Here is a 13,530-nt window from a genome sequence, read left to right as displayed (position 1 = left end):
TGATGTAGATGGCCATTTTAATCAACTGTACTGTTGTACTATGATTTCATCTGTGGAATCACTGAGAGGGGACTGTCACTTCGCATCGATCGTTTAACCCTGCAGGCGATAATGTTTAACATGTTTAGAGGAAAACTGATTTCATCGCTATGTAGACAGTCTAATCTTTTATATACTCTCATCCAAACGGACCTGCTTAAGCTGCCAAGTGACGTGAATGTAACTAGATTTTGCTGCGCGAGTGCGCCATCTATTGGGCTCATAAGTAACGTTGTATTACAAATCAACACGATTGGGGAAAAAATGCTGTCCGGATAATAACAACAAAAAACATTTTTCCACGCTGTATACTAGTTCATTTTTTCTTGGGGAAACAGGCTTAAGAAACTACTTTAATTGATAGATTGTCTAGAAGACTGAGAGAAACTGGTGAAACGAAAACTTTAGATTTACATTTTGATCTTTAGATGCTTTGGAGATGGTTAACTTTATGTACGTTTCATGGGCATGCATTTGCCTTACATATTCTGTGTATAAATGCAAGAAAACCTGTCTATACGGCATTTGGAATAATCGGCTCAACCCATATCTTGAATTAAAACGATTAAATTGAGACTGCGTTATCTTTTAAATCCAGATATGAAGCTACATACATTTATCAAGGTATGTAAAATGTCAAAAACAGAAATAATGTGTCATTTTATTAGATTACACCAAACTATCAAAATTTCATCACATCATTTTGTCATATTTGGGGGATCAGTTTAGTAAATACAAATCTATTATCAATTAAATATTATTATTATTATTATTATTATTATTGGATGTGTCAACAATAAGATAAATAAAAAGGAAAGTCAGGAGCCACACTACAAAATTTTCAATTGTCGAAATGAAATTCATTCTAAATGTAGTGGACTGGACAAATAATGTGAAAAATGTTTTCAGAGCAACCTAATTTCCAATTATTTAACCCAGCTTTAGGGCTAGGCCTACCAATTATCTGGGAACGTGTGACATTACATAATCTTGTCTAGTAACGTCTAAGATATGAAAGATAAAAAAAGTTAGGCTACTAAAAGTTATAGATGTACGTTTTGTTTTATTACCTCGTCAGGAATCCACATTTCATGTACAACTGATGCAGTTGAAACTGAGACAGGTAAGTAGCAGCTTTCAGTTGAACAAGGTCTATTGTTCATGTTTATTATTTTTTTAATTATTATTATTTTGTACAGGGTGCAACTTTAAATAAATATGTATAATAACTTTCTATTCGTTTGTCTGTTTCTTATCACCTTCTCAAACTGTAAATTAGCTAGCTGCATTACTGTTGTGATTTACTAATCTTAAAGGCAGGTCTAGGGTGTAAAGGCCAAAAACAAATGTAGGTTTAATACGCCGTTTAATAATAAACATCTACATTATCAAGAATGCGATGCATGTCAAATGTTATTTGACACCTAATTATTAGAAGACGTCTTCAACTTAAATAGTTTATTCAATCAGATGCTCTAACAGAGAAAAATATGGCAACAAATATGAATAGGCCTACACACTGACACGCAACCGTTTATAGTGTTGATCAACTGGAATGGAGCTGTCAAAAACACTCAGTTATGATCAGCATTTATTAGCGGTACTTTAGCATAAATGTTTCATAGTCGTGTTCACAGACTCCATATAGTTTGGCCAAATCTTTGTCATATTATACAAAAATAAATAAATAAATAAATAAAATCTGACAAGCTGCGGCAACGTTTGGGGCGTAAAATCAGGACCATGGAGAGTTCACACTGTGCGATCGACACTCGTTCTTGAACTCGGCAACCCGGTTAAAAATGACAGAAAATGAAATCATCATCTTTTATAATGCATATATTAATTTTGAAAATTTTCCGTTTTAATATAGTTATAAACAAGCCCACACTCATGCATTGTACTAGGCCGCCTAGCGAGGTAGCGATCCACTGAAATTGTATGCGAGAAAAATCCCTCTGTTCTAAAAACAAACCATAATTTGCCCATGCGCAGAGATGTGAATTATTTTAAGTGAACAGCCCATGAGCTTTACAGCTGACCTATTTCTGAGCAGTTTCTAACAAGTAACCAGAATGTTTTACGCAATTTGTAGATGTTTCTTGTGCTTTCCCATGTGACTTCATGTCATGTCTTCCCGATATTGCGCTGCGCATCTCCCTTAAACAAACACACTTGCATTGTCATCTTTCATTTCATACAAAGGAGGTTTTGCTTAATCACAAACTAACTTGATATGGCATATGGAAAATAGCCTGGACAGGAAGATTTAGTTTACCTAAATTAATGTTATAGTAGGCCTATAGAAAACGAGCATTTTCTTAGGCTATTATGCATAAGCTCAGCTTCTTGACAAAGCGAGCATCTTTGTCGTTTTATTATTTTTGGAAGTGGCTTTAAATGCAAGGATTTGGGGCATAATAGATAATCAATAGGCCACACACACACATTAAACAGCACTAAAAGTAAAAAATAATAATACAACTTATGAATGAACAAGTGAATTGATTTTTCTAGGATTGTGTTTATTTTTTATTTCCCTTAATTAATATACATCAAGACAGAAACATACTACATCGTTCTCTAACTCAGATGGCATCTCAAGCCATACTTTAGTACAAATAGTATTTACATTTTGTGATCAACATAGAAACAAAAACGAACGCGTGAAGGTTTTAAAACTGAAAACGTTACATTAGAAAGCTCGGTACTGACACAATCCTGTTAGATTGTACGGTTTGTATGTAGTTTGTACACAGTCGTTTTTGATTCCATGACAATTCTGCCTCCACCTGACAAATATGTGAACTGCAAAACAACCCAGGGCTTTGTTTCCCAAAAGCATCGTAAGTCTAAGCAGATCGTAGAATCCATCTTACGATTCATCTTAGTTTTGCGGCCCGTTTCCCAAAAGCATCGTAACTGAAATAGTACTTGAAAATGTTCGTAGATTAACGAGTGCTCTTGAGTATTCGTACACCGCTAAGAACATCGTAAGCACACAGACTTATGCAGACATCTGCAGGACAATCGTGAAATTACACCTGATACAATTTAAACACCTATAGCTACATTTTATGCTCATTTAATATCAGTATACATACGTTTTATTTTATTATTATTATTATAATTAATAAAATAATAATAATAATAAATGCAGGAAATGCTTAGTCAATATTGGATGAACAGATAACAAATAAAAGTTATTTGTGGACTAGTTGGTAACAACAAAGTGGTGGCATGATTGTTGCAGAGAACTGTAAAGATTACAATCAGAGAGAGAAGGAAAAAAGTCAATAAATTGATGCTGTGAATGAAAATCGTCCGTACAGTATATCTGCTCCCAGGGTTGGGCAAGCTCAAAAAATGTAGCAAGCTAAGCCTCAAATTACTCAACAGAAAAATTAGTTAAGCTAAGCTAAAAGCTACACTTCAGAGAAAGTAGCAAGTTACACTACAAGCTACATGCCAAAAGTAGCTTGCTACATTTAAGCTACTTCATTTTTTTTTTCAAACGCAGATGCACAGAGTATACTGTCATAGACAAAGCATCTAAAAGACGTATTCACATGACATTTATCAAAGCCATGGTACAGTATATTACAGTTTAGTGCATTACAGTATACAAGTATACAGTATGGTGCAATATGTACCGGTATGTGCACGTAAAAAAAAAACCAAAAAAAAAAACCATGTAAATTCATATTTAGACATGCTACTTATACAAACCCATGTGTTAACATTTAAAGTCACTATTTGTACATTTTATTTTTCAAACTACCTCTACAAACCCATACCAATTTAAACAATTTCATTTGCACATTCCTGTATAAAAACTCTGCGTACATACTGTATACTATTCATTTATATATTCATCTATACAATACAGAAATACAGCAGCTAGACACAGAATTACAGGATATATCCTGTAAATTTACTGTGTTTGTGTGTGTGTGTAAGTGAGTGTGTGTGTGGGGGCAGGTTTAACTGAGTTTATGAGGACATTTGTTTAGGTTATAAACTGGTAATTACAAGGGTATTATGCTATAAATGTGGTTTATGAGGACATTTCTAGTGTCCACATAATTTAAATCGCTTTAAAAAAACAACAACATACTAAACGATGTTTTATTGAAAATGTAAAAATGCAGAAAGTTTTTTGTGAGGTTAGGTTTAGGGGGAGGGTTAGGGTTAGGGGATTGAATCTATAGTTCGTACAGTGTAAAAATCATTATGTCTATGGAGAATCCTCATAATGATAGCTGCACCAACTTGTGTGTGGTTTACGAGGAAATTTGTTTAGGTTACAAACTAGTTATTACAAGGGTATTATGCTATAAATGCGGTTTATGAGGACATTTCTAGTGTCCCCATAATTAAAATCACTTAAAAACATACTAAACGATGTTTGTTTGTTTTTTAAATGTAAAAATGCAGAAAGTTTTTTGTGAGGGTTAGGTTTAGGGGTAGGGTTAGGGGATAGAATCTATAATTCGTACAGTATAAAAAATATTATGTCTATGGAGAGTCCTCATAAGGATAGCCGCACCAACGTGTGTGTGTGTGTGTGTGTGTGTGAGAGAGAGAGAGACAGACAGACAGAGAGAGAGAGAGAGAGAGAGAGAGAGAGAGAGAGAGAGAGAGAGAGAGAGAGGAGCTGAGCAATAACAATGTGATTTCTGATGGTATCAGATTGTAATATCATGGTACTTTGATACACAACTATTTATGCACCATTCTGTATTTGCATGGTGCTTCAAAGTACTTCAAAGAATACCATGTTACAGCCATGGTAAATTGATATATGATTACCAAATTCATATACTGTTGAATTTACATGGTTCTTCAAGGTAGTTAAAAAAATACCATGGTACTTCGCTATATGATTACCATATTCATATAGCCACTGTATTAACATTGTGCATCCAGGTAATGGTACATCCCCAAAAAAACATGGTAATGCCATGGTACTTATGTGTTTTCGTCTAGGCTAATAAGTGCTTTGATACTCTTTTGGTTGGAAAATGTATTTACCTGCATAAGTCGTTCACAAGCTGCACACGTATTGAACTTAATAAAGACTTCTTCATCACTGACAAATGATAGGACGCATTTGCAGGTTTCAATTCCATTGATTGTAGATCCACTGCAATCAGCGTTATCTTAATTTTCCGTGTTATAAAATATTACATGAGCTTGTTGACAAGTGAGAGCACGTGCCAAATGATTCAACAGCACGATCACAAACTTTCTGAGGCATTCAGATTGAATCGTGAACCGATTCAGACTGCTTTCCTATTACGTGTGACCAATTCATTTTAAAGAACCAAATCAGATGAACAATTCATTTGTGATCGGACATCTGTAGTTTTGATTCAAAACTGGCATTAGTAAACACCTGGTACAAGGCGTGATGTAGCGGTGTAGCTTTTGTCAAGGCTACACCGCTACCTAGTCAAAAATATAGCTTCGCTACTGAAAAGCCACTTGATTTAAAAACTAGCGAAGCGACCACCTCGCTACTCAGAAATGTAGTTAGGCTAATAGCTTCGCCATCACTGTTGGCTCCTTATCCTCTTCCTCTCTGACCCCTAAGGGCTCTCTCGCCAGCGCCATGCGTTGTGTAGTATGGCACATGTTGTGTAGCATTACTGTTACCGTTATCACTTTTGGGAGTACAGAGCAGATCTCCCTTTGATTGGTGAATATCCCTAAAGCGCAGCTTCCACGCATCTCCTTATTTTGCTCCGCAATAACACTGTGAACCTCGTTATATTCAATTAATGCTTGTCATTAGCAGGACCATACACAGGGTCTCCGCTGTCTTCACTGATCCAGGAAGCTTTAATCTCGACCAACAGAGCACATTTTTAAACAAAATATTAAAAAAGGCTGATTGGGAAATGAGGCCCTGGTCAGCACAAGAGAACCTGAGTTGAAACTTGGTTTTCAATTCAATTTTAGTCCATCTGTATAAATAAATAGGTACATGTAATACTTGGTTCTGGCTGATAAGCTCAGTCAAGAACCCTTTGTCCAAAACTCACATTCATTTAAGTTGTAAACCTTGTGCGACCTTCAGCACATTTTTGTCTTTTTCATTTTTGTTTTTTTGATCATTTTGGCTGTGTTAATGCCAACGGCATAAATTTAGCCAAAGGTGTGCATTTTTGGGGGAATTTTGATATTTCAACCTCAATTCCTATAATACATAATATAATCTATAATACACTGTGTACACAAAATAGGTACACTCAGGACCTTAATGACAAAAATGTCCCCATTAAAACTGCAATATTTGATCGCAGTGCCATTAAAGCATAAAATTATGAATTCTATGATATTATGCTTTCATTCTGGAGCCCTGGCTTCAAATTATTTTTTATTATATATATATATATATATATATATATATATATATATATATATATATATATATATATATATATATATATATATATACAGTATATATATATATTTTCCACCAAATGGTGCCATTTTTCTCATGTTTAGCCAATGGAGCAAATACATGCTTTTTTCCTATTTTCTGTTTTTCTGCAGGCCAATTGATGCAGCTAAAATTGAATATTGAATAAATGATGCAGCTAAAATGGTGTGTGTATGGATGTCAGAGTCTGTTTTGTATGTGTGTATTGAGAAATTTGTATGTGTGTGTGTGTGTATAAAAACAACAGTGGAATTATATAAACAAACTGGCATTTAAAGGGTTCAAATCCTGAAAATGAATGAATATTTGGTAGTTATGATCAGGACTGATGTTGGTTAAAAAAATTAACTCATTGAAAGTGGAAAATAATATTAATATATAATTTTTTTTGTTTTTGCCGCAGTTTTTGCCGCTGACATTTTTGTCCTCTAAGGACCTCTCAGTAACTTTTTAAATTGACGCACAAGGGTTAAAGGTTCAACGGGAACGATGTGCAAAAACAAAGCAAAAATAGATTTTAATTCTGTTCTTCATAATACAGTGCATCCGGAAAGTATTCACAGCACTTCGCTTTTTCCACATTTTGTTATGTTACAGCCTTATTCCAAAATGGATTAAATTAATAATTTTCCTCAAAATTCTACAAACAATACCCCATAATGACAACGTGAAAGTAGTTTGTTTGAAATCTTTGCAAATTTATAAAAATCACATGTACATAAGTATTCACAGCCTTTGCCATGACACTCAAAATTGAGCTCAGGTGCATCCTGTTTCCACCGATCATCCTTGAGATGTTTCTACAACTTGATTGGAGTCCACCTGTGGTAAATTCAGTTGATTGGACATGATTTGGAAAGGCACACCCCTGTCTATATAAGGTCCCACAGTTATCAGTGCATGTCAGAGCACAAACCAAGCCATGAAGTCCAAGGAATTGTTTGTAGACCTCTGAGACAGGATTGTATTGAGGCACAGATCTGGGGAAGGGTACAGAAAAATTTCTGCAGCATTGAAGGTCCCAATGAGCACAGTGGTCTCCATCATCCGTAAATGGAAGAAGTTTGGAACCACCAGGACTCTTCCTAGAGCTGGCTGCCTGGCCAAACTGAGCGATCGGGGGAGAAAGGCCTTAGTCAGGGAGGTGACCAAGAACCCGAAGGTCACTCTGACAGAACTCCAGCGTTTCTCTGTGGAGAGAGGAGAACCTTCCAGAAGAACAACCATCTCTTCAGCACTCCACCAATCAGGCCTGTATGGTAGAGTGGCCAGACAGAAGCCATTCCTCAGTAAAAGGCACATGACAGCCCGCCTGGAGTTTGCCAAAAGGCACCTGAAGGACTCTCAGACCCTGAGAAACAAAATTCTCTGGTCTGTTGTCAAAAAAAAGATTGAACTCTTTGGCCTGAATGGCAAGCATCATGTCTGGAGGAAACCAGGCACTGCTCATCACCTGGCCAATACCATCCCTACAGTGAAGCATGGTGGTGGCAGCATCATGCTGTGGGGATGTTTTTCAGCGGCAGGAACTGGGAGACTAGTCAGGATTGAGGGAAAGATGAATGCAGCAATGTACAGAGACATCCTTGATGAAAACCTGCTCCAGAGCGCTCTGGACCTCAGACTGGGGCGAAGGTTCATCTTCCAACAGGACAACGACCCTAAGCACACAGCCAAGATAACAAAGGAGTGGCTATGGGACAACTCTGTGAATGTCCTTGAGTGGTCCAGCCAGAGCCCAGACTTCAATTGAACATCTCTGGAGAGATCTGAATATGGCTGTGCACCGACGCTCCCCATCCAACCTGATGGAGCTTGAGAGGTCCTGCAAAGAAGAATGGGAGAAACTGCCCAAAAATAGGTGTGCCAAGCTTGTAGCATCATACTCAAAAAGACTCGAGGCTGTAATTGGTGCCAAAGGTGCTTCAACAAAGTATTGAGCAAAGGCTGTGAATACTTATGAACATGTGATTTTTTGTTTGTTTTTTATTTTTAATAAATTTGCAAAGATTTCAAACAAACTTCTTTCATGTTGTCATTATGGGGTATTGTTTGTAGAATTTTTAGGAAAATAATGAATTTAATCCATTTTGGAATAAGGCTGTAACATAACAAAATGTGGAAAAAGTGAAGCGCTGTGAATACTTTCCGGATGCACTGTATTCTTGTATGGTGATATAAATACTGATTCAGCACTTATTTCAAGCTGTGTGAAAAGGACTAGTCTCAGACGGCACGCCCACATCCGTGCTCTTTGCCATTTTAGTCAAAGGTCTGGCGATACACGAGAGTAGAAAAGGAAAAGCTGAAAAAGTTTAACATTAGTTGACTACTTCAAGAAGGTCTATATCTCAAGATGTTTGTCTCCTCAACACAAAATCGTGTGCAAAAATACTGCCAAACGTAGAAATACCGTTACCTTGTGAGGCACTTTGTTATTCACATTGTTGCGAGGCACTTGTATTAAACATTACTGAATAAACTAAGAATTATGCTATTGATAATTATTAATCATAATTAGAGAATAATCATATTTTTAGAAAATAATCTATAATTATAAAGAATATTTGTTATAAGGGGGTTTTGCAGTTCTCACTTGTATGTTGTGTTTGTGTGGTTAATTGAACACTAATCTTAAAATAGAGGTTATAATAGGTGTGCTCGTTTAGCACATGGTCACTCAAATCTCATGTGACAACAATTGGGTAGGGCTATTTAGGTGTGTAAGTGTAAACTGCTGCGGGGTCTCATATTTCCTGTTAAATAATATTATTATTAATACTATATCATCCTAGCTCTTTGGTTGATCTTGATTAAATTGTGGACAGTGGTTCCACATGTTTGAAATTAGTTTTCTTTCCTTAAATTTACAAAGTAATCTCAACACAAACACACTGTGTAGAAAGAACCTAGTTGAACTGCGTAAACCCAACAAAATTAGATGATCAATGTAACTCAAATAAATCTCTTTTATTTCTTTATGTACTAATGCTACACACATGCTAAATGCATGTTGGTTGGAAGCACAACAGAGTGTAGTTTAGAAACTTAGCACAGCATTTGTTCAACGAAGCGAGTAAACAATTTAATGTCCTCATCGTTCACTCAAGCTCCACTCTTCAGCATAATGGTAAACCCCCACAACTCCAACGTAACAAACTCGTCTAGATCATCGACATAACAAAACATTAAACAAGTATCACCCTTTATATTCATCTTGCACATAATCACATAAAGTAACACTTAATTTTAACATTTACTCTCCCTATTGAGTCCCATGCAATGCATGCTGGGAAATAGAAATCCCCAAACCCAGTTTCATCAATGCTACATTAACACCACAAAAAGTATTCATGTAGACCCAACTCAAATGGATTAAGTAAACTTCTATTTTTCAAATTTAAATTGATCGAATGCAACGAAATCAAGTTGTGACAGAATGTTCTAGAATTGTGTTGCTTTAGTCCATTTTACGTAATAAAGTAAATTGAGCAAGCAGCAAAACTCCTTTTTATATTGCAGATGATTATTTAATCAAAGTAGGCCTACTACTTAAAAGTTATTTATTGTCTGTCATTAAAATTAAGGCTTATCACGTGCCATGTACACTGCGGAGTACAGTTTCAAAGGCGATTTCTCAACACTTTTTTCTCACTTATGTGATATATTATAGATATAGCTTTGCAATAATCAAAACGGATTAATGTTGTTCTTCTATCTGTGTATTTTGTCCCATAGATAAAATGTGAAAGAAAGTGAAAAGATTGCACTGTTTTTTTACTTCTAATTAATTTAACGTTTTTGCGATCTACTTTGATAATAATGAATTTGGGAAATGTGCCAAAACATTTGAGAAATCCAGCCTCTGAAAGTTTGGACTCAATGTTTAAGACCCTCCTTACTCCTTAATGCTAAAATGAGTTTAGCTAAACCCAATATCACACAACAATATCTGACAAATAACCAGTGGCCAGAAAAAAAAGTGCACATAAAATTCTCCTTTCTCCTTTCAATGTTTTGGCATGTTTGAAGACAGATTTTTTTTTTTTTTTTTTAACTATATTACAGGCACCGACCACCTGAGGTCAGCATTGGCTAGTCCTCAGTCCGATGTGTGATAAGCATTTAAATAGACTGTTTAATCAATTTTAATACAGGATCACTCCAGCCACTTCATCACTCAAGACCAGCTCTTTTAAGGTTTAGGTCTAAATTATGTTAATTTGAATAATTCATAAATATATTTCTTCTTTATGGACGTGGTCATATTTATCAATGAACTACATTATAAATAACAATGAAACGTTTTTTTAGACTTCAAATGGAATTTTTGTTTAACAAGTTTCATTAAGAAGTTTTATATATCAGAATATATCAGTTTTCATTTCTGGCGGTAGATAGTATCTGTCTGAATTTATAAAAGAAAGTAAATGAGAACTTTATGAGCGTAAAGATCATTTTTCTTTCAGAATATTAAATAACTCCAAATCCCTATGCATGGGATACTTCAAAACTTTAGGTGTGCTGTGATAGCATCTGCTTGAAATATTTTACATTAAAAAAATATGATTGCAGGAAATCTGATAATGCATCACTCACAGAGTTGATCTTGCTTGCCCTTTTATGGCTCTTTCAGAGGTATAAACATTATACATGATTGAGTTTATATCATAGTGTGACATTTTTGAGTGTTGTGCAGGTAGAGTGCTGGAGTAGAACATACATGTAAAAATATTGACTACAAATGTAAAATATCAGCAGTGCACATAGCACTGCAGTGGGTCACTGAACTACATTTACATTTATGCATTTGGCAGACGCTTTTGTCCAAAGCGACTTACAGTGCACTTATTACAGGGACAATCCCCCTGGAGCAACCTGGAGTTAAGTGCCTTGCTCAAGGACACAATGGTGATGGCTGTGGGGATTGAACCAGCAACCTTCTGATTACCAGTTCAGTGCTTTAGCCCACTATGCCACCACCACTCCAGGTGGTGGTGGGTGAGGGGTGATGACATTGTGGCCTTTAAAATGTTTTTTTTATCAAGTAATCTCTCAATGAGCAACCTATTAGTACATATGCTGCTATAAAATATTGGTAATCAATCTGTGCACAAAATTCACACTTTCTCTCCTCTCCTATATTTTTCTCCTTCTCCTTCATATATATTCTCCACAGAGAGCAAGAAATAACATTCAGAAATGACAGCATTTCCTTTAATGACAATGATTAACTTCTCCCAGGGTGAGAGAATGTGCACACATTTAAGGACCTGGGAATATTATGCAACACATCATATTTCAAAGGAAGACAGGACAGGGGAGAGAGAGAGAGAGAATGATTATAAAGATATACAGTAGGAATAGATGTGGAATTACTATAACCATGACCTGAAATTGTCCTTATTTTCAAGCCATTATTTCTTAATGTTTTTGTGCAAATTCAATCCAATGCACATTTTATACAATTACCAAATTCATAATAGAATGTGACTCCCATATGCTTTAGGCTTAATAACAAAGTAGCTGTACAACTGTCTATAAATATATGAGACTGTATAGGAACAGTTTATGTCCCCCCCATATTTATACAATGATCAATAGAAACATGTAAATTCTTCACACTGTAACCCCCCACACTGCATTTTAACCCACTGTCATCAGTGTTGTTACAGCTAAACTATTACACTATAATAATACTGTACTTGTACATAGTCCACACATAATTACGCTTCATAATTACATAATCCCTATAGGTACTTTTCCTAATTTAGCTTTTTGTCCATATGTAGCCTACCTCTGTTTCTGAGTCCAAATAGCCTATACAATTTGTGTCTAAAGCAAGAGAAAGAGATGGATAGAGGCAGTGAGAGAGAGAGAGAGCGAGTGCTAACAAACCTAACCACCAATAGTTACATAATCACTTCACTTTTGCTGGCTTTACACTCAAATGGTCTCAATATTAATGGAACATTATTTCTGAACACTCTCTGGAATGCAGCACTTTATAAATATAGCATGATGGTGGGTTCATCATTTAATTAGCATCCATGTACAGGGGATGGGCTTTAATTACAGTCAGATGTCTCCACAAAAGACACAAACAATGCAATGGGTTTATAGATTTATTACGCTTGCACTCATTTGATTACGCTCTCATTTGTCAGAGCCAAACAAACAAATGAGAAACCAGGAATGAGTCAAACCGTTACTCAACAAAGAGTCAATAAAGCCGCAGAGGGTGTCGGACATTCACACAACTAATGGTCAGTAAAGCTCGACTGAAGAACCTTTATCCAAATGTTTTGGTCATTGCGTTGGAGCAAAGATGGATACTGGGTCTTCAAGATGCAACTTATTTCAAAAGTTCAGAGCCTTTTACAATAATGTCAAAATTTCGTCACCTACCGGACAGTGATTTTAGTCACACTTGATTATGTCATTTTATTATGTAAGCTATTTACATAAATGAATAGGCCTGCTGTATGTTTCACTGGGCTACTATAATTATTTTTGTACACGTTTTGGAATTACATGTAGCTATTATTAATAATATTGTAGTTAAAATAACATAGCTATATGGTAAACATGACAAAATCTAGCCTTATGGAGTTTTTTTTGTTTCTCATGTAGTCTGTTTAGTTTCTTAACACTTGCATCCTTTCAATCCGATTTTGGTCGATCTTTAATAAATAAATAGGTACGTGTTACGCTTATATAAATGGTTCTATATGGCTGATAAAGGTTCTTCATCTCAAACAAGCGCCTTTTGTCCAAAACCTACATTCATTAAATTTTTAAAGATTCAAAGTGAAAGATTTGCTAAAGCATAGAAAAAATAGATAGTAATGCTGATTTTCATAATATTCTTGTGTGGTTAGCTATATAAATACTGATTTCAAGCTGTGTGAAAATGAAAAGCTGAAAAAGTGTAACTTTATAGTCTACTACCTCAAGAAGTTTGTTTCCTCAACACAAAATTGTGCAAAAGTACTGCCAAACCTAGAAATTGTATGTTACCTTGTCGAGTCACTTATCTATCA

Source organism: Myxocyprinus asiaticus, chromosome 29, assembly GCF_019703515.2.
Source record: "Myxocyprinus asiaticus isolate MX2 ecotype Aquarium Trade chromosome 29, UBuf_Myxa_2, whole genome shotgun sequence".
Taxonomy (NCBI): Eukaryota; Metazoa; Chordata; class Actinopteri; order Cypriniformes; family Catostomidae; genus Myxocyprinus; species Myxocyprinus asiaticus.
Note: the sequence above shows the minus strand (reverse complement) of the source record.